The sequence below is a fragment of the Antechinus flavipes genome, chromosome 3 (genome assembly GCF_016432865.1).
Source record: "Antechinus flavipes isolate AdamAnt ecotype Samford, QLD, Australia chromosome 3, AdamAnt_v2, whole genome shotgun sequence".
Lineage (NCBI taxonomy): Eukaryota > Metazoa > Chordata > Mammalia > Dasyuromorphia > Dasyuridae > Antechinus > Antechinus flavipes.
In genome coordinates, this window is record NC_067400.1 from 89,103,980 (window position 1) to 89,131,456 (window position 27,477).

Here is a 27,477-nt window from a genome sequence, read left to right on the forward strand (position 1 = left end):
TTTTAGGGTCCTTTTTAGGATTTAATCAATAAATTATTTCAATTTCTACTTTGCCTTCTGGATCTATGAAATATGATGAACAGGCTCTTTCTTTGATAATGGCTTTTAGGTATCCATTAATTCTTAAATCATCTCTCCATAATCTATTTTCCAGATTAATTGTTTTTCCCAGGAGATATTTCACATTTTCTTCTATTTCTCTTTCCATTCTTTTAACTTTGATTTCTTCTGGAAGTCTCATAGAGTCATCAGCTTCTATTTGTCCAATTCTAATTTCTAAGCAATTTTTTTTCAGGGAGATTTTATAACTCTTTTGTCATTTGGCCAATTCTTGCTTTTTAAGGTATTATTTGGTAAATGTTTATGCCTCTTTTATCATTAGGATAATTCTGTTTTTTAAGATGTTCTTTTCTTCAGTATTTCTTTGTGCTTTTTTTCATAGTTCTCCCCTCCCTGCCCCCAATTTTTCCTATACCATTCATCTCTTTCTTTACCTCAGGAATGGAATCCTTACTGGCCTTGAATACATATAGTATTTTTCTTTGAATCTTTTTTTTTTTTTTTGGGGGGGGGGGAAGGGGTGGGAACATCAAGATTTTTTCATGTTGTTGTGATCTGAGTTTTTGTCTTAGTTTTCCCTGACACTTTAGTAGTTTTTTTATGATCAGGGTGTTTTTTGTTATTTACTCATTTTTCCAGTCCATTTCTTGACTAAGAACTATATGTTAACATATCTCTCAGACTGGCTGAGATGACAGGAAAAGATAATGATAAATATTGGAGAAAATGTGGAAAAACTGGGACACTACTTGGTGACACAAAACTGGTAGGATTGTAAACTGATCAAACCATTCTGGAGAGCAATTTGCAACTATGCATAGCCAAAGGGCTATCAAACTGTGCATAACCTTTGATCCAGCAGTTTCTCTAGTGGGTCTCTATCCCAAAGAGATCATGGAAAAAAACCCACATATGCAAAAATGTTTGTAGACTTTGTTTAAACTGGACTCTTTTTACTTTTTACAATTAAAGGTTCTGATAAAGGCCTCATTTCCAAAATATATAGAGAATTGACTCTAATTTGTAAGAAATCAAGCCATTCTCCAATTGATAAATAGTCAAAGGATATGAACAGATAATTTTCAGATGATGAAATTGAAACTATTTCTACTCATATGAAAGTGTTCCAAATCATTATTTATCAGAGAAATGCAAATTAAGACAACTCTGAGATAACACTACACATCTGTCAGATTGGCTAAAAAGACAGGAAAAGACAATGACAATTGTTGGAAGGGATGCGGGAAAACTGGGACACATGCATTCATTATTGGTGGAGTTGTGAACGGATCCAACCATTCTGGAGAACAATTTGGAACTATGCTCAAAAAGTTATCAAACTGTACTTACCCTTTGATCCAGCCCAGATACTGGGCTTATATCCCAAAGAGATATTAAGGAAGGGAAAGGGATCTGTCTGTGCAAAATGTTTGTGGCAGCCCTTTCGAAGTGGCTAGAAACTGGAAATTGAATGAATGTCCATCAATTGGACAATGGCTGAGTAAATTATCATATATGTATGTTATGGAAAATTATTGTTCTATAAGAAATGACCAACAGGATGACTTCAGAAAGGCCTAGAGAAACTTACATGAACTGATGCTGAGTGAAATCAGCAGAACCAGGAGATCATTATACACTTTAACAACAACGCTATATGATGATCAACTCTGATGGAAGAGTAATGTTATCTTCAGCAATGAGAGGATCCAATTCAGATCAGTGATAAATAGAACCAGTGAAAGAATACTGGGAAATGAGTGTAGATTCCTTGCATTTTTGTTTTTCTTCCCAGGTTATTTTTACCTTTCTAAACCCATTTTTCTTGTGCACCAAGAGAACTGTATAAATATGTACACATATATGTATTTTAGATATACTTTAACATGTTTAACATGTATGAGACTGCCTGCCATCTAGGGGAGGGGGTGGAGGGAAGGAAGGGACAAGTTGGAGCAGAAGTGATTGCAAGGATCAATGTTGAAAAATTACCCATGCATATGTTCTGTCAAAAATCTGTAAAATAAAATAAAAAAAGACTATTAGGTCAAAAGATTTTTAATTTTTTTTAAGGCATTTAATTCAGTAGAGTAAAATGTTGTCTTAAAGCACGTCCTCTGAAGCATCTCTCATGCATAAGTCAAAATCATTAAATTTAAGGTTTATTAAAAGATAATTTTCTTAGTCTCCTTTACTTATTTCAGACTCCCAAAGGTTAGGTCCTCTTTTCTTCTCCCTCTATAACTTTTCTCATGGTATCAGTTCCCATGAGTTTATCTATCATCTCTTTGTAAATGACTCACAGTTCCATAAATGTCTCTCCTGAACTTCAGTCTCACATCACCAACTGCCCACTGGACATTTCAAACTAGATGTCTTCGAGAAATCAAACTTAGCCATATCCAAAACTGAACTCATTCCTCCTAAACTATCCCTTTTAATCCACATTTTCCATTTCTGTTGAAGGCACTAACATTCTTTCAGTTTCCCAAGTTTCTATCCTAATTTCAGCACTTCTCCCTTCCCTAAATATCCAATTGGTTACTCTATCTTAATTACATCCTCTCTCCCAACCAGGCTTCCTTTCTTTTCACTCACATAGTTAACAATTTCCAGTCATTTTTACCTCTTACACCTAGGTCTACAAAAGCCATTATACTGACTTCATTCTATGTCTGTGAAATCTTCACCATATACCAGTACCATGCCAGAAAATTTAATCATTTCTATTTGAACTACTGGCAAGATAAGGTACTAGACACTAAGAGGTCTTTTCTCAAGCTGAATTATCCCATTCAAACTCTATTGCAGAGATTACAATTCTGATAGGTTGTCCACATTGTTCAAATGCCTAAAGAACTATTTTACAGAGAATTCACTCAAGGTAAGCATTCATTTAGAGATCAGAAGAATTGAAAGGACATTCTCAAGTTCTCTCTGAAGAATTCTGGAACTGCCTTGTGTGACATGGGAGACACTGGCAAAAGACCACCCAGCATAGCATGCCTGTATCAAAGAAGGATCTATGCTCTATGAGCAACACAGAATTGCAATAGCTTAAAAGAAACATGAAATGCACCAATTTAGAGACATTTTTTACTATGAATGTTCATGTAGACTATTTGTGTCCAACCTGTGGTAGAGCCTTCCAAGCTCATACTGTTCTGATCAACTATAAATTAGACACAATATACCTTGACCTTAACATAATGATGACACTTGGACAACAATCAACTAGGTCATTATAAAGGTGTCCTAATTTCCCTGCCTTAAGTCTCTCCACATTCCAATTCATTCTACACACTTGCCATCAAAGTAATTTCCCTTAAAGACCAGTAACTCTCTTTACCTCAGTATTTCCTACTGACTACAGGGAAAAACTATGAATTTCTCTGTTTAGTTTTCAAAGTCCATTATAATCTGGTCCCAACCAAACTTTCCAGCTTCTCTGATATCACTTCTGAACCCATACTTCATGATCTAGACAAACTGCTCTTCTTGCTGTTCTTTACAGACATCTCCTGTCTCCACGCCTTAATTCCCCGGCACTTAGCACAGTGCCTGGTTTATAATTGGCTAAGTGGCATTCCTGATTATGACAATCAAGCAAAGCATTAAACAGGAAGTTATAGATCAACAATTGTTTGACAAAAATATAAACATTGCAAAGCTGTATAAATTTGTTTTGTAAACTCTTGCTTTTTTTAGCCCTGTCCCAATGAGACACCCAATATTTCTGGTTAATCAACAATACAGTTTTCCTCCTTTCTCTTCCTTTTGTAACTTCATCATATCAAATATTAATTCTCCCAGTACTCTGCTTTCCTTAAACAATAAAAATCTCATTTCTTTAAAAAGCTCTTCCAGTTCCAAATCCTAAGTTTCTTATGATTAAATAAGCAAATTCAAGAGAATTTGAGAAGAGCAAGTAGGAGGTTCAACAGCAAAAGTTCACAAAGAAGATTGCACCTGATCAAAGCCTTGAAGAAAATGAAGGATTCTCAGAAATGGAAGGTGTCTCTCCAAAGGCAGCAAATGCAACAACTCCTGAGAACAAGTTGGGAGTGAATGGAACAGAATGGATAAAAGGGCATAATGTTAAAATAACTCTGGAAAGGTAGGGTTTACACAGTTGATTAGTGAAATAATAATCTAGGCATGAAGAAATTATTCTTATTCAAATGATTCTGATGCCCTCAACAAAAACAGGGAAGTTTGAAATACAAAAAGGATTGTAGAGGAAAAGAAATTTCATTTTGGACAGACTAAGTTTGGGGTGGAGATATCCGACACAGAGCTGTGTGGATGAATGAAAAAGTATTTAAGTATTTATTATGTGTCAATAACTGTGCTAAACTATTACAATAAATATTTTAAAAAGGAGATGGTCCTTACCTTTAATAAGCTTGCATCTTAAGAGGGAAAACAATAGATTAGGATCATAGGATAATAAAGCTAAAAGGGGCCATAGAGGTAGGTGATCAAGTTAAAATTCCTCATTTTATAGATGAGTAAAGTGAAGTCTAGAAAAGTGAAATGACTTCTGTAAGGTAGAGAAGAAGTGACCAAAGAAGGATATTTTGTTTATGAAAGATTAAAGAATGGTTACTAGAGAGAGCAGACCAGCATACCTTTACTAGTAGCAACTAATTTGATTGGAGTTCTAGAACTAGAAAGAGGCAGGAAAGGAGATGAATACATTCATAACTGTAGGGAGTGATTTGGGAAAAGATATCAAGTATTATGCAGACATAGTGGATCATGCGAGGCACTCCCCAATCAGTATGGGAGGGGAGAAACCAGTATGGGAGTTCCAGAGGTAAAAGTTAAGTCCCCCAAGGTGTCATTTTGGTTCCTGACCATCTTTGATCAAGAAGATGGCCAGGGAATAAAAAAAGTGATTCTGTTCAAGTTTCACTTGATTGATAGCATCAAAAGCCATACTACAATATGGGGAACTTTTCCTCCCATGAGTTTGCCTATGAAAGGAAAAAGAGATAGAGAACTAAAGAATGAGGTGAGTAAAGGTCAAATGAATGTTCTTTAGAGACTGGAATAATTAGAAAGCAGTCAATGGAAAAGAAAGATTTTTAGATAAAAAGGAGAAGATGAATAAATGGACTATTTTCTAAAAAAAGATGAAATCAAGGACATAAGTAAAAGGAAGGCAGTGGAACAAATAAAGAATGTGAGATGATAGAAAGGATAGTAAGAAAAAAAAGAGGAAAAGATGGATGTATTTTTCTTAAAGTAGAAGGCAGAGAGAGAGAGAGAAACAAAAGAGAGAAGAGTGAAGTCTGTAGATTTGAGGATAAAAAGAAAAAACTTAGAATGGCAATATGTAAAGATTTATAAAATCAACTAAGGAAAAGTAAAAAGATTAGCTTATAGCACTATTAAAATTAAGTAACAAAAAAATATTAGTTGGCACAGTCATCAGGGTTGTATAACTTTCTCTAACAGTAGTCAAAAAGCAACAAGTATCTATTGTGTATCAGGTACTGTACTACAGGGTTGAGGATACAAAAAGTGGCAAAAAAAAAAAAAAGTCCCTGTACTCAAGAAGTACACAATCTAATGGGAGAGCACAGCATAGAGGCAAACTATGTACAAACAAGATAACAGAATAAATTGCAAATAATTCAAAGGAAAAGCAGTAATATAAAGAGAGACTAGAAGAGGATTATAAGCAGGAATAAAAATGGTAAATGGTGAGGTTAAACTACAACTGGGATTTTTTATTGAGGCAAAAGCACCAACAGGACAACATAGCATAAGACTGGATAGGGAACAATACATATAATATATAGGCTAAAGTAAGTAATCATAAGTTCAAAACTGCTCAAAGAAGAAAATAAGGTCAAGCTGGAAGCAGACCAGAAAAGGAAGAACAGAATAAATGGGGATGACAATAAAAGATAAAGAATATATTTAAGAAAAATAAAGTAAAATAACGGGAAAGACAGAAATATAGGTTGGGATCAAAGAGAATCATTTTACAATTCTAATCAAGGAGAGTTGCAGTTGATGATGAAATCAAAAGTATGACCATTTTTGCTTATAGTTGACATGAGGCAATTCAAACAAGGCTAAAGATTTGGGAAGACAGGTTATCTGAGGACATCGTGTGTGCGCATGTGTGTGTGTGTTTGTATACACATACATATATACATACTACACACACATACACATACACACACTTAGAAACATATACACACAATCAAATCATCAAGAAAGAGAACAAAAGTTGAGTTAAAGAGGAGACTGAACCAGGAAATTGCTTTGAAAAAGAAGGAAGAAATGCACTAGAGGCTTGTGGATGATGACAACAAATACATGTAGTATGACAAAGATGAATGGAGTGAACCTTAAAGGAATATCAATGACAGCAAAAGGGAATCCAGAAGAGACAGAAAGGAACAAGAATTAAGGTTACTACTCCTTGCCCAATGTGTCAGGGGCATGACATATATATCCAGTTTTGAAGGAGGTGGTCAGAATACAGGCCTCTAAGGACACAAGTTTCCATGAATACAATAAGATGGAAGGTATGTAAAAGAACAAAGTCAAAGACTAAGTGAAGTATGCCAAAGATAGAAAAGAAGTCCCAAATGGCACAAAAGAAAATGAAGAGAAAAGATAAGGAATCAGAAGGGATTTTTACAGATTCAGAAAATGAAACCTTGGCAGGCTAAATAACTTGCCCAAAATCACACACTTAGTAAATTGCTTTAGTGGCTTAAAACAGAAGTTCTTCATTTGGGATGCATAAACTTAATTTAATATAGTATTCTGATAAATGAATTTCATAAAATAGGCATGTTGTTATTTCAGGTATTTATTTTATTAATTAAAAATAATTATTCTGAGACGGGATCTATAGATGCTTTAACAAATCACCAAAGATTTCATGGCAAGACCACAACCATTTATTAAGTGCCTACTATATGCTAGTCACCATTAATCACTGGGGATACCAAAAAAAAAAAAAAAAAAAAAAAAAAGGTTAAAGACAATCCCTGATCTCAAGGAGGTCACAATCTAATGTAGGAGACTGAAAAACAACTATATACAAACAACCAAAATATATGAGGATAAACATCTCAGAGATGGCAGTAAAATTTAAAAGGACCCACAGAGGCTTCTTATAAAGATGAAATTTTAGTTGAGAATTAAAGCCAGGGAATCAGAGGCAAAGAGAGTTCCAGAGAAGCAGGCCAACCACTGAAATACTTGGATGCTGGAGATCATGTCTCATATCTGAGGAATAGAAAGGAGGCCAGTGTCACTGGAGTACAGGGGGAGAAGTTTAAACTTAAAAGACAAACAGAGGATTTTATCATTTGCTCCTAGAGTATATGAGAGTCACTAGATTTTCCTGAATAGAGGGAAGTGACATGGTCAGACCTGTGCTTACAGATCAATCTGACAGTTGAGAGTGAAGGATGGACTAAAGTAAGGAGAGAAGAGGCAGACACCAATTTTTAACAGGCTATTTCAATAGTCCTGGTATGAAGTGATGAAAACCTGCAGGGGGAGAGAGGAGGGAGAAGAATAGGAAGGGGATGTTTTAATGTTAAAAGATGTGTTATAATGGTAGAAAAAACAACACTTGGCAAATGATTGGATGAAGTGATAGGGAAAGGGGAGAAACTGAAGAGTTAAGAATGACATTTATCATCCTAGAACCTAGGTGAATGGGATGATAGGGTGCTCTGGAAATTTTCTCCGGCTTTCCTCCATGTCTGGAATTCTCTGCCTTCTTTGTTCTACCTACTTGTTCCTATTGGCTTGATTTAAGTCATAAAATAAATAAAATCTCATCTTTTATTCCCTATCCTAATTCTAGTGTCTTTCCTTTGTTAATTCCTATTTATCCTGTACATGGTGTGTGTAGTGTACATTTATTTGTATGCTGTCTTCCCCATTAGATTGTAAACTCTGTTGCCTCTTTTTGTATCCACAGAACTTAGTACAGTGTCTAGCACACAGTAAGCACTTAATAAATGATTATTGATAAAAGATGTCTGAGTATCCAGTTCAAAAAAAAATTAAAAACCAATGGATTAATAATAATGATGACCTGATAATTATATAGCCTTTGAACATACTTCAAAAACATCTTATTTGATTCTCACAACAGCCCCATGATAAAAGGAAAACAGGTATTATTAGATATCAATGACAAAAAAAAATGGCTTCTCATTTGGCATTTGAATTGTGGTCTTAAACTATATTAAACTCTTTAAAATTTAGCATAAAAATGATTTCAATTTCATTTCAACTTTTTTGTTTTTTTATGGAACACTTTCAAAACATATCAAAATCAGTAACAACACAATAATCTTAACAAAGTAGACTGGATTATTACTGCATAGTTAAAGAAGCTAACTAGATAAAACTGTTAGGAAATTTGCCCAAGACTAAACATATGGCAAAGCTGAAAATAGAATTTGGGTTTTCTAAACACAAGGACTATAGAGCAGCTTCAACTGATCAGATAATACTTCCCAGATTTCCTTCCACTATTGCTACTTATTTTAATGAGCTCAAGAAGGTAAATTATCAATAGAAACAAATTACCTTTACATATCATCCTCTATAATTTCATTTGATATTAGTAATAATCTTGAGAAGGTAAATTTCACACAAAATCAAAATTCAGGAAGTGACTTGTCTCTGATCATACAACTTGAAAGCAGGTATAAGATTTCTCATTTCACTGATTTCAGATCCAACTTTTTCCCCCACGACATAGCCTCCCTCCTTATGAAGTAATGTTTATAGGATTATATTAGACCCATAAAAAATGACAACTAGAAGGAGCCTAAATAAATATCTAGTCAAACCCCATTTATTCTAGAGAAGAGAAACTGAGACTCAGTGGAATTATGTGATTTATTCAAGGCCATACAAACAAATGTCAGAGGCAGAATTTGAACCAAGGTCTTTTGGCTCCAAAGCCAATTTTCTTTCCACTGTACCTATATACTTGGGCTCATATATATAAGCTTAAAAACCTAAAGGAAAAAACAACAACAACAAAAAGCCTCTTCCCTTCACTCTACAAAGGAAAACATTACAATTGCCTTGGGGGTCCATGTAGTTAAATATAATAAAATAGCTTCAACGGCAAGGTTTCCTGTAATATTAGAGAAGTTGGCATTTATACAAATGAGTAAGAATGATCGACAGGTAAAACCAGGTAAAGGAGTGTGCTTTGTGGTTAGTGGGAGCAATGTACAGATATGCCACTGACAGCTACCTGGAGGAGGACACGAGCAGGGTCCCTTGCAGCGGCGTCACGAGCCCAGCCCCCTCTGCCTCAGCGCCGGGCTCGGCCGCGGAAGGGATGCTCATTGGGGAAAATACGGAAAGGTACCCATGCTCTGCGGCGGCACCCGCAGAAGCTGTTTCTGCTGCCCAGCAGGGCTCTCACCCGGTTCCAGGGGGTGGATTGCAGACGAGGGGGAGCAGCGCTCGGCCCCCGGGTGGGGTGTGCGGGGCGAGTGGGGGAGGGGGACTTCCTCCAGCTGTGTCTGGATTTCCCCCCTAGAACCCCTTCCTCCCAGAGTAGCGTCCGCCCCCGCCCCCGCCCTCGCCCTTCTGCAGCTCTTACCCCCCTCCCTCCTGCGGCAGACAGCCCGAGGAGACGGTCAGCAAAAGGCGGCGGCGGCTACTGCCGCAGACGTTCTAAGGAACTGCGGGACAGACTCTGGAAGCGTGAAGGGAGAGGGGCTGGACTCGAGTCCAAAGCTGGGAGGGGGATGGGAAGGGGGCAACGAGATGCCCTCTCCATCCTCCCCGCCCCTCCCCCTCCCTCATCCCTTACCTACCCTCCCCTGCCCCGCCCTGCCATTGCACCTAAAGCTAAAGGGCCAGCTCTGAGCTCACCTCGGGGATGCGACAGCCCTACTGCTCCCAGACATGTCACCGGTCTTGACGACGACCAACGGATCCCGCGAAGCGCCCCCACCCGCCCACCTTTTTTCCCTCCCCCTCCCTCCCCGCCCCCGCGGCCCGCCCCCGAGCCGCGCACCGGTTTCCGCCGTAGCAGCTCTAGCGCTCGGCTCCGCCTACCGTGCCTTCTGCCCCGCCCCAAAGCAGTAGCTCAATCAACCCTCGCGAGAGGGAGAAGGGCAGCTCTCGCGAGATGGCGCATAAGGAGGCGGGGCTAAAGAAAATTCTTTGAAAAAAGAAGAAAAATGTCAGGCGGCCTCCAGCCTTGCTGGAGCGTCACGTGACGCTAATGCTGTCTTCCCATTGGCCTGAGGGCTCTCTCAGCTGCAGGGGCTTTAAACCATAGGCTGGCTTTATCCTTTTCAGCTGCATTATGCTTTTTGCAAGGCCTGCTGGGTGTTTGTGGTGACTGTGCAATCTCCTCTCTGGATGCTAAATCCAGACTCAGGCCTTCCTGAGAGTTCCTTTCTTAAATCAAATAATAATTAAGTTTTATTAAGTTCTATTCCAGGACAGGTAGGGTCCTAGACTGCCCTCAATTCAATTCACTGCACGTTGTTTTTAAAGAATCTTCTATGTGTCAGGCACTAAACAAAGGGAGATTCCATACGACATGAAAAGCGAATGCAGAAAATACAAGATAAAACACAAAGAGAGGTGGGGTTAGGGATAGTCCTGACAACGGCCCCAATAAGGAAAGGTTTCTTAAGGGCCACCCTTGATAAAAACTAGGGTGTTAGGAAGGAAGATGGGTTTGGCAGGGGAGGGGGGGGAGGGGTTCCATTTTGAACAAATTAAATTTGAGACGCCCATGAGACATCCATGTAGAGATATTCAAGCAGATTCAGGACTGGGGCTGAAGAAAGAGATGAGGGTTGACTGGGTAGATGTGGAACCATCCATATACAAGTGGCCATTAAGTTTCTGGGAGCTAACAAAAATGGTGGGTTAATGGTGGCTTAGAGCAAGAGCCTTAGGGGTAGAGTAGACTCCCATAAAAGCGCTAAATCATAGATAAACGATCCTGCACAGGAGATTGAAAGATCCGTCAGACTGGAAGGAAGAAGATCAAGTGATCAGTAAGCATTTATTAAATTTCTATTTGTTCCAAGTGCTGTAGATACATATGAAAAAAATGAAGCAGACTTTGTCTTCAAGAAACTTATATTCTGTGGGGAGGTCAAATAAAGACGTTCATGTTTGGGTATGTTCAGAACATGTAGAAAATAAATTTGGGGAGAAAGGGTATTAATCCTCTCATTTTTCATATAAGAAAACTGAGTATGCAACTTGCCCATAGCAACTCAGTCACTTGACATAGACAGATTTTGGATCTCTACTGACTCCAAATGCATTTAAAAAAAAAAATATGAAGCAGTTTCTACTTATGAGTCCTGATTCTGGGGCAAGTGTAACTAATCTTTCCACATGACAGTCTTTCAGATATTTAAAGATAGTTGACAACTGTCAAGTCTCTCCACATCTTCTTTCATACCCATTTCCTTCAAATGATCCTCATCTCTCATGTGTTTAAAACGCTTTATCATTCTGATTGCCTCGTTATAATCAGATTATCATCCTGGGTTATTACCTCAAAACACTCTCCATTTTATCAATGTCCTTCCTAAAATGATCATCGAGTCCAGGAATTCTGAACCTTTTTTTTTTTTTTTTTTTTTTGCTGCCTCAATCCCTACAGCAATCTAGTAAACCACTTCTCAGGATAATATTTTAATAATAAGAACACCAGATTAAAAAGAAAACCAATTATATTTAAATAATTGCCAAAGCTTTTTAAAACCATGTTCCTGGACTTCAAGTAAATAACTCCTAACTTCTAGTTCAGCCTTTTCACCCCCACAAAGAAGGAAATGACCCCCCCCAAAAAAAAAAGTTTAAGAAACTAGATTAAAAGATTACATAACTATTCAGTGGCTTACATAGAATTTCAATCCAGTTCCTTTAACTCCCAGTCACCTTGTCTTTTCTACTTAACCACATTGTCTTGTAGTTTGCAAATAAATCCATGAAACTTGTGAAGGAAGACTTAGGTTTTTTGGTCCTTTATTTTTACCCTAAAATTTTACTGCTTCAATTCAATTTAACAAGTATAAATTAAATCTCCACTATGTGCTTAGTGCCAATGATACAAATAGAAAAAAATGCCTCTTTGTTCAAAGAACTTACATTCACTAAGGAGAAACAGCATGTCCACAGATAAGTAAATGGGAAAGGTATACAAAATAATTTTTTAGGAGCTGGAGAAAGCAATAACACCTATCAGAGTAAAGAAAAAATAAAGACTTGTATGAAGGCTTGAAAGCAGGAAAAGAAGAGACTCGTGAAAACTGTCTGGTTTCATTTTCCTTTGTTCAGATCAGGAGTGGTAGAAAAGTTGGTCATCACTATCTTGTGGTTTATCTTTTTAAGTGATCAAAGAACCCAGAAAAGGAAGGGAAGGAAGAGAAGGGGGAGTGAGTTACCATTGTTAAAATCCTAACTTGAGCCACTGTTATTTGCTTATGATCAAGGTAGATCCCATATGATATTGTAAAAAAGAGAAATTAACCTCAGGCTTTGTTCCTCATAGTTCTTCAGCACAGTGTTATTCTGTGTCTTAATTCCCTCTCTAAAGATATAGCTGATGAATAGTTGTTTGAACTTTAATGAGAGATTTTTTGAAAACCCCATATCCTTCAAGACCTTAAGGGGATGAAACAAAGTGGTAGAACTCTTGATACAAGGAAAAGGGAGTAAAGAAAACACCTATCTATCGATGTATTTATCTAGCCATCTACTAGCTATCTGTAGTTAGCTATCTACAAATCTGTCTCCCTCCTCTCTATCAAACAATCTGTCTATGGCCCCCTATCATCTATCTATATATCAATTTATTATTAATCTATTTTTCTATCTAGTATTTATCAATCTACTAACTAGACACTTATCTGTTTTCTATTTATGTATTTCTATTATCTATCTACCAGCTCTCTATTTTGTATCTATCTATCCATCCATCAGGAGATCTGCTCTGTCTTTCAAATCATATATGCATAGAATCTGTTCTGCTTATTCTTAAGGTTACTCCTTCTTCTGGGGACCCCATAATAGCTTGAATAGGAGGCAAACACACAGTGGTGTGTGTGTGTGAGTTTACAGAGAGAGGAAGCGAAAGGGAAAGAGTCATTCAGAGCCAAGGGAAGATGCCAAATGAAATTGAACACAACAGCTGAGGATCTTTGAAAAGATTAGAGTAAATACCAGGAATTCTTTTCTAGGAAAGCTTGTTCCTCTCAGAGTTGTGGAAACGGAAAGGCTGCCACCTGTTGTGTGGCCTATCACCTTCCTCATCAGATTACGCAGTTAGTAAGTCAAAGAATGATTCATATATTCCTAGCAGGGCTAGGAATAATTAAGAGGCTGAGGAAAAACTTTATGGTCTGTATAAGAAACTGGCTATGACACCTTTTTAAATTTTTAAAGCAAATGAATGGAAAACAAATGTGAGACTGACAGAAATATAACATGGCATAGTGGATAGAAAGCTAGTCTTGGGTTTGAGTCTTATTTCTGACACACATTAGCTGTTTGACCTTGGGCAAATCAATTAACCTCTCAGTACTGCAGTCATGTTGGTGATCTACATTTGTAGAGGAAGTTCTCTTCATTGGGAAATACCAAAATCACACCCTCAAAAAAAAAAAAAAGAGCAAAAATGTACTTTTGGGGAAATAAACATTAAAATAAAATTATTTTAATAAGCTACAAAACCTTAATAATGCTAACCAGGTAAATTTTTGTATGTATTATAATATTCAAAACAATTTAATAAAATGTCCTTTTGAAAAAAATAGTAATTTGGTTTGGTAGTTTTAAGATTAATAAAACTTGGGCCCCACTTTTAATAGTGCTTTCACTCCTATTATTGTGATAATGATGTCCCAGAATCTTAGAGCTGTAGGGAACTCAGAAATCAGCTGGTACCTGAGTAAAAATCTACTTTACAAAATCACCAAGTGGTTATCCAGCCTTTCCTTGAAATACTCTAATGAGGGAGGTCTATCACATTCCTTCTCAAGACAACCCTTTATTCTTTAGAATTCTTTATTCTATTCTTTGCGATTCCATTGTCCTCTGCAGCCTTGGAAGAAGTCAAATCCTTCTGCCATATGATAATTCTTCAAATACCTAAGAAACAATTACTGCCTAAACTGGCTCAATATTCCCATCTCCTTCAAATGTCCTTTCATAGCATGATTTTAAAGGCCTTCACTATCCTGGGTACTTTCCCATGGATACTCTCCAAAGTTATCAATGATCTTCCTAAATTCTGATTTCTAAAATTAAAGGCAATGCTCTATATAGCAGCAAATCAGAAAACAGTAAAGCAGGATTGTTATCTCCCTAATCCTGGACCTGGTGGCTCCCAAGGCAACTTAATTTATTGTGTTAACTATATATTATACATAGTTACACATATAATTATATATCACATATCACATCAATCATATTGAGTTAGTAGTCCATTAAAACATAGATGAAGTGCTGTCTAAAAACATCTAACACATCCTTATAATTGTAAAGTTGATTTTTTTAAAGCCAAGCATAAGGTTCTACATTTACCTCCATTAAATTTCATCTTCTTATACTTATTATAATATTATTGCTTGTTACTATCTAGTTTCCCTGATTCTCATCTTACAAATTAGCTATAGCTACATGTTTTATGTCATTTGAAAACTTAATAAGGAGGAAGAGAATGTATCCATTCAGGGTGATGATGAGAAGATAGCCAGAAAGGGACATGGAGATTCCTGTCAGAACTAAAAGTGAGTAGTATATACCTGAAAGGAATAGAGCGTTTGAAATAATGATGGATGAAAAGCTTCAACAGCAATGAGAAAAAGATAAATGTAATAGTAGGTTAGTAAGGGAGGGATTTTAGTGATGAGCAATTGGAAATAACAACCCTTGAATTTGTCCCTCATTAGAGTGCCATCTTAGTCAATATATTGAGTCATGGAGATGGTTTTGGTCCATAAGGTGAAGGACAGAGGTAGCTCAACTAAGAAGAGAACATTTGATTTGCTAAGGGATCAGATGTGCTAAGGGAACAGATTTTTTGTATTTATTACTATGTAAATAGAATTTTTACATTTTGAGTCATTTGATCAAAAATGCCAATAAGGCAGTCATAAGGAAATGAAATATAACAATCAGGTATATTAGTTCCCAGGTTTTGCCAGACAAGTGAAAAGGCCCCAAAGCATAATCAGACCCTTCATGCCAAAAGGGAGTACTTATAACAGTTATATAATAATGCATGATAATGCAAAGAACAAGAAATCCCAGATGGAAATAATTTGAAATATATAATGGTTCCCAGTCCCTTCCATATTTGATTCCTAATCTTCATCTGCTTATGTTGTACTAACTTTTTGGACTTTTGAGAAGGTTTGGGCCATTGTCACTAATCACACCCATCTTCTAGAGTTACCCTGGATCCTTTCTCTCCTGGATTATGGAAAAATCCCTTTTCCTCCTAGTTGAACTTAGAGAAAGCTAGAATTTTTCTGAAGAATGTGAGCTAGGGAATTTATATGAAGAAGCAATACAAAAGCATGAAAATAAATAAATTTGCTGAGTAAAGAATTGTGACAAATTTAACATTTAGCTAAAAATTGACAGTCAGAGCAGCTTATGGGGCATTTGTCCTTCTAGTCAACTCTGGACTGGGTGCTAAGCCTAAAACTGCTTTAGTAAAAACTTCTTGTCCAAGGTAGACTAAGGTCTGCATTGATTCTGGTTCTCAAAAGATCATCATTCCCTCCCAGGAATTGCTTCTTAGGAGGGTATAATTCTCATTTCCTCCTAAACTTGCTTCCAATTGTGTGACCAAATATGGGATGAAGAAAAAACCTGGGAACTAATATGGGACTTTTCTGGTCCCAAGCTATTCTACACTTCCTCTCTGTGATTATAGTGGTCCTCTGGGTCCTTCCAGGACCCTGATTCATCTTGATGAAGAATTCAAGTATTTAAAAAATTACAAATTATCTAACAGAGGCAGGTAGTAATTGTCATTGCTTTTTGAGGAGGAATTGTAAATGAAGATAAAGCATTGCCGATAGTATTCTACAAAATCTTATGTCATCAGGAACATAAAATTGAACTTAAAAATCTTCAGTGATAACTTTTCAGGAAGTCCTGTGAGATAATTTCATGATGATGAAATGACATTCAAATAGTTGGAACAAATTGTCCTGGACTTGCTCTAGTTCTTGTGCTCTGAACTTTCAATCAAGTGAGCAAACTGTCCTGCACATGAGAGTTTTCTTAATATTCATTTTCTCTCATCATATTTTACAAAAAATTCTAATATGGAAGAACTCCAAGAAACAGTGTAATAAGAAACTATTTTTTGTTGATTGCTGAGCCAGAGGAATGTTGTATTCCTGTCTTGGGAAAAATGAATCTGAAAACCACCTACAATTTAGCATATACTGAGTTACATGCCTTCAAGGTTCTGATTAGTGCCAATTACTGTTAATTTTGCCTCTATTATGCTCTCACATCCATCATGTTAATTCAGGCCCACATGATTTGATACCTAAACTATTGAAATAATGCTGCCTACTTCCAGTTTTTCCTTTCACCAGTCCTTCCTGCCAAAATAATATTTTGAAAGAATGGATGTAGATAATGAACTCCAACATTCTCAAAGTGTCAAAAATATAAACAAAACAGAAGATCTAAAATTCTTCTACATGGAGTAATCTGGACTTTATTGGGCATGCCTAATTTTCCTAACATGGAGACATCTTTGCAGGGTCTTTAGAACATATTCAGTTTGTCTAACACAGAAACTGCTGTATCCTCTACCACACAGGAGAGGGTGTAATAATGCGTTTAAAACAAGCCAAAAGGGATCATTCACTTTCTTTTTCCACCACACTTTTCCCCTGTTTCCTTGATGTTTGTATCGTCTTCCCATTCCACCCACTGCAAGGACCATGAATTGAACCAAAGAGAAGAAAAAGGCTTTTTTTCCTCTGCTTCCTCTCTTATACCACTCACAGAAATGGGCCTGGAGGTGTTTGTTCCTATTCTCTATTATTTACCTTCCTTAGTTTAGGAGCTAGAAGTGATCCTTAAAGAACCAGGAGTTTGAGCTATGATGACCTATACTATTCCAGCAAGGAAGACCAGAAAAATAATACTGCCGGTTACTCAAGCCTGAGGCAGATATAATTTTCTAGCTTTTATTTGTTTGCTTGTTTATACAATATGCCTAATGTGGAAATATGTTTTGCTTGATTTCACATGTATAATTGATATATAGTGTGCATTCTCAGTGGGTAGTGAGGGGGTGAAAGGGAGAGAATCTGGAACTCAAAATTTAAAAAGAAAAGAATGTTAAAAATATAAAATAATTTTTAAAAATTCAAATTAAAAATAACGATTGGGAAAAAGTGGAATACTCATCTATCTGGCCTTCAGGCGCTATGGGCCAGAGTAGTCTGAATTACAAAGAAAAATCACTACATCATTCTATTAAATAATGTGTAGGGAATTGGGTGAAGGAAGGACAGTGCTTTCCGTGTCACTTCTCTGCTAAAGAATCTTTAGAATTTCCCTATTGCTTTTAGGACAGGGTTCTTAACTTTTAATATCATAGATCTTTTTGGCAGGCTGATGAAGCCTATGGACTTCTTATCAGAAAAAATGTTTTTAAATTAATAAAATAATATATATAGAATTACAAAGAAAACTAATTGTATTGGAATAACTGCAGGAGTTGGGGAGGGGAAGCAAACAAATTCCTGAATCCCAGTTTAAGAAGTCTAGCTCTTAGATAACATAGTTTGACATTTAAGGTTATCCAACTTTATTTCACTTTCTTTGTCCAGTCTTTATTTCACTTTCTATTCCTACATGTTCTACTTGCTGTTCCCTAAATTTAACATTCCATTTGTTGTTCCATGACTGTTTAGTCCAGACTCTTTTAACCCCTTTGCTTCACACAAGCTAATTTTTCTAAAAGGAAAAGATTAAGAAGAAATATATCTCAAAGCTTAACTCTTGCTATTAGTGCCTTCTCCTTTCTCAAATTATCTTATATTTATTTATCAATATGTGAAATGTCTATAGCACTCTATTAGCCAGCTGAGAAGAGATTTTCATTTTCTCCATGTATCTTCTAGAAACTAGCACAGTACTTTGCATATATTAGACTACAAATGCTTGTTGAATTGAATCTGAACCCCACATAATATCCTTCATACTGAGAAATACCTTCTATAAACTCTTCTTATTTCCCTAATCAGAGTATCTTTAAAAAATATCACTGAATCTCGAGGTGTCAGATTCAAACTGACTCTCAGGTACTTCTTTTCTCACAGTGAATCACAAAATATATTCCTGAGGATCCCAAACCTATTGCCTTTTCTAACACATTCTCCTGCTTATCACATTCAAATTTTCATGAACCTTCAAGCTATATATTCCCTATAGAACTGCAATCTCACCTTTCTCTGCAACCACCTCCAGGCAGTGATCAGGAAGGAAATCTTCAGAGTCAAGGAACACCTTTTACTAGTTCTCTCTTCTCAGTCTTGCAGTGTTCCAAGTCCCTGACACATGTCACCATTCCATTTTACAGCCTGCCTTCCTGATAACATTTGCAGAATGGGCATGGCTTTAGCTAAGTTTTCCACCTGCTGTGTTTCCCTGTTGTCAAGCATGCATTTCTGACACATCTATTGAGAGCCTATTATGGATAAGAAAGACACTATCTTTGACTCTAGGGGAAATAAAAAATAGTTAGACAGCATTATGCAATTCAGTAGGAATGTCAAGACAAACAAATGAAAAAGTGAAACAGAAATACATAATATTACTAGAAAATTGTTCAGTAACAAAAATATCACATGTAATTAATATGATGTTTCACATTAATTTTTAGTTTCAATTAATAGCATCCCTATATTTTTGAGACTTGCTATTTACGGTAGCAATTTTTACATATTTTTCCATGACTCATTTTAGGGTTAAAAGTAAGAATCTTAAATACCTATTTCAAGCCATTTCTCTGTTTTCTCCTTTTATTACTTAAAAAAATAAAATAATATTCCTCTTATTTCTCATGAATATTATTTCATGTTCCTTCCTCTTTGTCTTTATCCTTTTGGAGTTCCTACCAGCAAAATTGCCATTAGATTTTACCTCTATAGATTTTCCTTGGGAAATCCCTTTCTTCATTTGGAGCTAAAGATAGGCAACTTGAATATGGATTTTCAGATATGTAAGACAGATCTTTTTCATCTTCTCTTTCTTTCTATCCTTAGTACATCCAATTAAATAAAGCTAGTGTAGCCCAGGTGTGGCTCTGCACCTCTGTCTCCCTCTTTCTCCTTCCCTTTCTCCTCTCTCTCTCTCTTTCCCCCTTGCGCCCTCTCTCTCTCTCTCTCTCTCTCTCTCTCTCTCTCTCTCTCTCTCTCTCTCTCTCTCTCTCTCATCCCAATCCTGATCTAACATTTGGGGGTGGGGGAGGCAATTCTGAGTTGATTCTGAGTTGGGATGGACTGATCATAACTACTACCAATCAACTACTATGTAAAATCTTGTAGTTATCCTAGGAGGGGAGATTATTTTTACTACTCACCATTTTAACGCTTGAACCCCCATTGGTGTGCTTTTCAGTTACATAAAATCAGTCATTTTGACACCATTGATTCAAATGTATAATATTTACTAAATGATAAGACAAAAAAAATAAATATAACATTTACTCACTAGAAGGCAAAAGTAGGAATAAACATAATATTCACTCATAAATTTGGGTCACACTTTCCTATGCATATAGTATACATGAAAGAAAGTATTCACAAACTTATAGAAATCTAACATATATATATATATATATACACTCATGTGCCTGGGAAATTTAAGGCTTTGGATGATGCATCTTATTGTCCTTGTTTTATTTTGTGATTAGTCTGTACCATATAATACTTGTTGGTCAAAACCACTGTGCTATCTGCTCCTCTTCTTCTCAATAGGATTCTTTTACTAGCAAAGCTATTAATCTTAGGCTAATGAAATAGTACCAAGCTCTTTAAGCACATAGCCTTCCTTGGTAACATTTTATTATTATAACACTATTAAAGTGTTATACTATTTTGGAAAAAATACAACAGCATAGCTCCCAGACAAACAGCTTCAAAGTGTGACTTCTTTTCCGTTCCCTTTTCTTAAACTATATGGGCAGCACAGACACCCATGAAAGGGTTCCTCTCTTAGGCTCAACACAATCATCTGTGAAAGGTACCCCCCTTTTTAAGCCATAGATGACAATAGAGAGCAACAAGCCTCCACACTCTTCACAAACAAGGGACATTCAACGCTCTTACAATGAGCTTCCAACAATTGCAGGAGCTTTTGGGCTTTAGTCAACTATCTTGGTTGACTCAGCCTTTCACTAGCCAATCAGCTCTCAGCAGAGACACTGCTCTTCCAAATAGCACAGCTCTCAGCAGAGAAACTGAAAAGTCTGTCAGCTCAGCTTAGATCAGCTTTTATATTATATTTCTCCTTGCCTTTCATGTCTTCTGTCTCTATATTCTTCTGACACATTTTGTACTTAGCATTCCCCATTTTCTAGCTTTATCTGGCCTCTCTGGGATCTTAAGTTTCAAATTGGAACTTTATAAACAGTGACCTAACTCTAGTTTATGATGTTAAACTATAAAAGAATTTCATTTGTTCCAGTATGATTCTAATAATCCTTATATAACCATCCCATACTCTCTAGTTATTTGATTTATAACTTATCAGCTATATCCTTCAAAACTCTAAAAACAGTAACATGTAAATGATCTGCCAAAATAACCAAAATAACTGTAGCTTTTTAAAAAACTCAATATTTATTCAATCTTTTATTCAATCAATATTCTTCTTTCAGACCAGTCTTCTGTTAGAGGATTTAGAGAACTTTTTTTTTCTCTTAGGTACTCAAAACAGACTGTTTCACCACAAGAATTTTTATTAAAGGGCTATGTTTCTTGTCAAGTTGATTTCATGAGTGTTCCTGATACAAATGATCTTTTGGCTCCTTTCAGCAACCAGAATGAACATATTAGAAAAATAGGCAGTGCCTACATTAGGAATAGGACCTTGAAAAGTCAAAAGACAAATTTCTCACCAAAATGAATACAAAGGAATACATAGAAATAAATGTATGTGTCAATTAAAAGCAAAATCTATTTAGTAAATGAATATTAAAGAGAAAACGACTTAGTAGAAATACAAAATTTAACTATCCAAACCAATTACTCAATAAGCAAAGAGATATTTAGAGAAAGTATCACAATACAAATAATATAAAGAATCAGAAGTGTAAAAAATAATAATATTGGTGTTTTCTATTGCTTAAGTGTCTGTTAATTAATTGAATTAATAAAATCTGATATAAGTACTGGATCAGTGAGGTTTAGGTTTCAAGTAGACTCCTTAAAATTACAAAATGACTTCCAAAGGAATCCAGGGCCTTAAATAGGGTATTGCTCATTGAGGTCAGGTAAAAATAATTAGAATTAAAAGGTTCCCTGCTAATTTTACAGAGAAAAGAGGTATTAAGTTTAAACTGAAGATTCCTAATAAAGAACGGACCCAGAGAGAGTAATAGCCCAAAGAAAAAGGGGAATGGCCAGGCAAGTCATTGCCATAAAAAGCAAGAGTCTTCAAAGATAACTACTATATAAGCTTAAATGGGAAGTCAGGAACTAAATCTAGGGGCCTCAAAGTCTAGAAGGGTTGCACTCTGGTACAACTGGGGAGTTGCACATGGTACAAGGGTAATAAAATGCCACAGGGGAAAGAATGAGGAATTAGTTCCTGATAGGTTGTTTCACACAAGTAACCAGCCCAATACTTCCTGCTTTATAGCCATCCCCCCATCTCACACAGCATAGGAAGCATAGAATGGTAGAAAGACAATGTGATTTGTAGTCAGAGGATCTTTATTTGCATCCCAATTCTATTACTACCTGTATGGCTTTTGTTAAGGCAGTATTTTCTCCAATGTTTCCTTCTGTGTTTTTGTAAAATGAAAGATCTGGATTAAATGACTTCTGAAGTATCTCCTAAATCTAAATTCTTTTTCTTAGGACCTACAATATGTGAGAGTCTATGGTTTGATGGGCTATCATTAGTGAAAAGCCCACAACAGGTCTGGAAGATGCATCGCATGATGGAAAGAACTCAGTATTTGCATTCAAAAAGATCTGACACTTCTATTAACTCCTTGTGTAACTTTGGGTAAGTTATCTTACCCCATGTAAGCTTCATTTTCTTCATTTGTCTAAAAAAAGAGTGAATTGAACTAAATGATTTCCCAAGAGTGAATTGTACTAAATGATTTCCAAACCTCATATTCTATGATTTTAAATGGCAGAATGGTTTCTTTCCCTCACCCCTTGAATCCGTAACCCAAACAAACATGTTGAAGTTATAGGCCATCAGGAGTTATAAATTAATCTATATTAGGCCTTCTATGGCCTAGTATTACAATGCTATGGCTGAGATGGGGCATTATCTATTGAACTTTTCTGGGAAATATGTGTAGGAATTAATGTAGGAACAGGAGTTCACATGCTATATCCCTGTATTTCAGGTAAATGGTCCACTTGGATGGCACATAGTTGAGCTTAAATGTGCCATAATTATTACTGATGGATTAGTTCTATTAGCTCCAGATTTCATCTGGAGCTATAAATTTATAATATATAAAAGGGCCTTCAGGCTTACAGATCTGTCAGGTAGCCAAATTGGACTTTTCGTGAAACTCTATCTGCCTGAAGATTTCAAAGTATAGGAATATAATGATAGTTAAATTGAATAGAATAAAAATTAAAGTCCAATGGACTATCATTATTTAAAGTCAAAGTATTCTATGTTCTCAAGGTCATTGTGCAAAAAGTCGGGTTTTCTTCTCCCTCAAGATGGTGCTTTCATGCTTCAACAGCAGCCTTATTGCTGAGCAAGTTCTTCCAGTTGATGTGTTGTTCTGCTCTGGTAAACTTATAGAAGTCTTTTATAAGAGGCACATGCATAGAGGAGGTAGGAGTGCTCGGTGAAAAAACATCTCAATTCTTCCCACAGGTCCAGGTAGGTTAGAAAGAAGGATGAGGTAAATTAATTGTTCAATTTATTCAATGTGCCCTCTGCTTCAGTTACACAATGAAAAGCCTTGGAATCCTCCAGCAGGTATGTTGTATTATGAAGAGAAAAAAAACAATGGAAAAGAGGTTGTATTGTAAAAGGAACCACAGGTCTTACCCTAGCTAGGGTTTCCATGCAGCAATACAGCCTTTTCTTACTTGAGTCTGTAAACCAATAGCAAGGACTTTTGTGAAGGTGGAATTCTTCCACTGGATGGCTTTTTCTTATGTTAATCTATAAATACTTGCCAGAAATTATTTTCTGGTACCTAGAACCCCATTTCCTTTTCCCCAAATTGTCATTTCTCCAGTGTAGGTGCCAGAGAATTACTTCAATAATGATAGGTCCGTTGGATTTTAATTTTTATTCTATTCAATTTAACTATCATTATATTCCTACACTTTGAAATCTTCAGGCAGACAGGGTTTCATGAAAAGTCCAATTTGGCTACCTGACAGATCAGTAAGCCTGAAGGCCCTTCTATATATTATAAATCTGTAGTGGACACAATCAGCATGGTTCCATGATTTCTTCCTTCTCTATCATCAGGGCATGATTTTATTTTTTATATGGTTATGTATCTTATGAAAAGGAAAAATGAAGATGTGTGGAGCCTTTTTTTGTGTGTGATTAATGCTGTTACGTCTAGAATTTTAAGAAGAGGTTTTGATCTCTTTAAAGAAATTGGAAACCTTCTTTGGGAACTGAAGTTCAGAGGAAGAGTGACATACCTCAGCAATTTAATTTCTAGATAAAAACTTATACTTTGTTAAACCATAATTAAGCTAATTTGAATATATATTATGGTTTTTATTGGCTAAAAAATAGCTAGCAATTAACTAGCCTCAAATAGTTAGCCATCATTGACTAATGAAGCATTTATATATTTATGCCTTCTGGCTGGACAGTCTTTTCCAGCAGAATTGAGATACTTAACATTAATATTTTAATGGACATAGGCTTCTAGTCCTTAATTTGTTATTTGCTCTCTGAGCCGTATCAAGTGTATGGTGTATGTATGTGTGTGTGCTTAATGAAAGATTGAGATAGTTGTATCATCAACAGATTTCCACTGCCTTCAGAAGAAAGCATTTAAAATGGAAATGGAATAGAGGAAGTTGGACTGGGTAAAATCCTCAATTCTGTGAGGTTCTGGCACTCAAAATGTTCTCCAAAGACTTTAAAATATTTGTTGCTTTTCTTGACAGAAGTAAACATATATTTGTCTCCATTTATGGAAGAAAGAACACCTAAAATATTTGCTGATTTAAGATTGCATGTAATAAGTTAATAAAGATGAAATGGAAAAGATTTTCAATCCCACATTCAACTAAAATTTGGCTTGTGAGATCAAGGTTTCAAAACTTAGATTTAAAAGTCTTATAGATTATGTGCTTTCAACATTTGTGCATTTTTTTGAGTTGTCATGGTTCTTGTAAAAAAAAAAAAAAAGCAGAAAAATTCCAAGTCTAACTTGTAATTGAGAGCTTCCTCTTTCCCCATAACTGTGAAAGAACTTAGGCTTGACACATCCACTGAATGCATTCTGTTTATTTGAGAAGAAAGATCTCAAGTAAGGATCCTTTAGGAGAGACATCTCCCATCATTATATACAACAAAATCAACCATTGCTTCCAGCAGGGTACAAAAATACACATCTCAGTGACTTCCATACAATAAATATATAATCATGCATCCAACAATAAAAGGCACCGAAAACTGGTTACTTAGTAGTCATAAAAATTACTAACTACATTAACAAAGCCACCAAAATCTCTGTACAAGGAAATGTAACAATATATTCCAAAGGTGAAAACCACATAAAACATCTTTAAAATAGTATGCAATAAATACCTCAATTGTTGTATACATATATATATATTAAAAATAAAACTGTGCCATTGTAAACAGTATGTAAACAAATAAAACTCAACATTTCCTTACAATTATTAAAAGCAAATAAAGTCAAAGTAATGACTCATGTTCTAATAGATATATTTCATTGGCATATTTGCCAAACATACAGTTTCACTCTTTTCTGTATCAAACAGAGCCCATTGTGAAATAGAAGCCAATTTGCCTCTTTTGGTTGTGAATTGATAGGTGTTTGACAATAGAATAAGTGAATCTTTAAAAACAAACAAATGACAAAGATTGAAAAAGAAGAGAAATACCACCGAAAGACTAGTTTTTGCAGCGTAAAGGTCAGGAGGAACTGCATTTTAATTTCATACTGTCAAGATGATTATCAACAGGAAATCCACTCAGTTTGTGATCATCTTTGCTGAAAGAGAAAACAAATGTGTGTTGTGTAAAGATGGCATGCCTAATCAGTGTGCTTCATGTTTTTTTTTTGTTGTTGTTAGATAGTTTACATGATAAAAACTGATTTGTAAAAGTTATATGAAGCTCACAAATAGGTGACATTTAGCAAAGATTCCAAATTAGGCTTGTTCAAATAATGCTTTTAATTGCAATAGGAATTTTTTCCTTTAGCATATAGATATACATGACTTTTTTTTTTTTTTAGGAAAACAACATCAAAAATGCAAACCACTATCCAAAACCCAACAAACTGACAGTGCTCAAAGATGCTTTGCTTAAAATTCATGAATGATTCTTTATTTCAGATAATTTAATGCACATGAATCTGAAGATAATATATTTACTATAAACTTTATGTTAGGATAATTATGTGTCCTTATCTGAATGTTACGTTATTACTTTCCATTCCATAATAAGTAGATTAGAAATGCAAATATGTAGATATATGCAATTTATATATCTATAAATTGGTATATATGTCTTCAAAAATCTTTGAAATAATTCAGGAAATATGACTATATGTTCTTTCTATAGGTATATATTAATACTTCATGTTATATGTTTTGTTTTCTATAGTAAAGTAGAAAATTCAATCTCCTGCAATGAACTTTGCCTTTAACTCATATTTAAACGTAAAAACTATGAGTTGGATCACTCGGTAAAATCTGTAATTATGAGGAATAATCAATTAAACTACATTTTTCTAACCAAAAATGGTTTAAAATGTTCTTGATGCCAAGCTATGAAAATATCTGACCTTAAAGATGGAATGAGTCTCTTGTAATGCACACTAATTACTGGGGACGAGGTAAGATGGGGATTGTGCTTTTCACTATGAATTAAATGTTAATTTAAATAAAATATACCTTATTTTTTTGCAAGATTCACTTCTTTAAAATATAATTTTAAGTATCTTTTTAGTAATAAACTCATCTGACAAAAAAGAAATCTCAAAAGGAAACTGTTTAATAGGAAACAGATTTAGTCTTTAAGTGATGTTGTAACTTCCCAAGCCTCCAGACTGTGACATCAATAATAATTAAAAGTCATAATAAACTAGAAGTGTTAAGAAAATTTAAAGACTTAGAATGTTTAGATCATTTTACTTAAAAATAAGCTCTGCTTGAATGTTTCCTTTTGTTCTTCAGTATGCAAAATCATTGAGAATATTGTTCATTCTGAATAACTGATAAATGTGTAAAATGTCTGTGTATTCATATTACATATGACAAATACCAATGTCCAAAATTTAAAAATAACAATAACTGTTTTCTGTCAGGGAATTATATGTTTCAAATTCACAAATACTTATGAGTTTCATAGGCTTATATATTGAATTAGGAATTCAGTTTTGCGAATATTTTCTGATAAAAAAAATAGTTGTCATTTTGGTAATCAGTTGCTATCTTTTACCAAAAATTGTTCAGCATCACCTGAGTGGAAGAAATGCTGAACCTAAGATCAAAAGACCTCATTTTTGGCTTCAGCTCTTTCACGAATTACACTGTGATCTTGGAAAATCAATCAATCAAGACATACTCTATACCATGTGCTAGGCAAATCATATAATCTTTCTGGATCTCAGTTCCCTCATATTAAAATTAGAGATTAGATCTTTCTAGGAATTCTTAACTTAAGGTCCACAGACCCCTAACTCTACCCTTCTTTCTAAGGGACCTATAAGGATTGATTTTAGGAGATCCAGGAACTTTGATGGGAAAAAATTATATCTTTATTTTTGATAACTTTTATTTTCCTTTGAATTTTACTTTATGCATTTAAAAACATCATTTTCAGAAGGGATCCATATATAAAACTTCACCAGCTTGCCAAGGTAAAAATTCCTTAACTAAAAGCTATTTAAAGTTTTGTTCAGCTTTGATATTCTATAGTTCATGAACTTAAGTTTTT

The 27,477-nt window shown here is 35.4% G+C and overlaps 2 protein-coding genes across 3 annotated transcripts in view; both read right to left on the minus strand.

The window, feature by feature from the left end:
- AKAP11 (A-kinase anchoring protein 11) overlaps nucleotides 1-10,047 on the minus strand; it is a 77,102-nt gene extending 67,055 nt beyond the window's left edge. For both annotated transcript variants that reach the window (XM_051983868.1, XM_051983867.1), the window contains exon 1: nucleotides 9,955-10,047. The gene's annotated coding sequence lies outside the window, so the exon portion shown is untranslated. The remainder of the gene's footprint in view (nucleotides 1-9,954) is intronic.
- Nucleotides 10,048-24,777: 14,730 nt separating this feature from the next.
- DGKH (diacylglycerol kinase eta) overlaps nucleotides 24,778-27,477 on the minus strand; it is a 220,383-nt gene continuing 217,683 nt past the window's right edge. The window contains exon 32 of the mRNA XM_051983870.1: nucleotides 24,778-25,525. The gene's annotated coding sequence lies outside the window, so the exon portion shown is untranslated. The remainder of the gene's footprint in view (nucleotides 25,526-27,477) is intronic.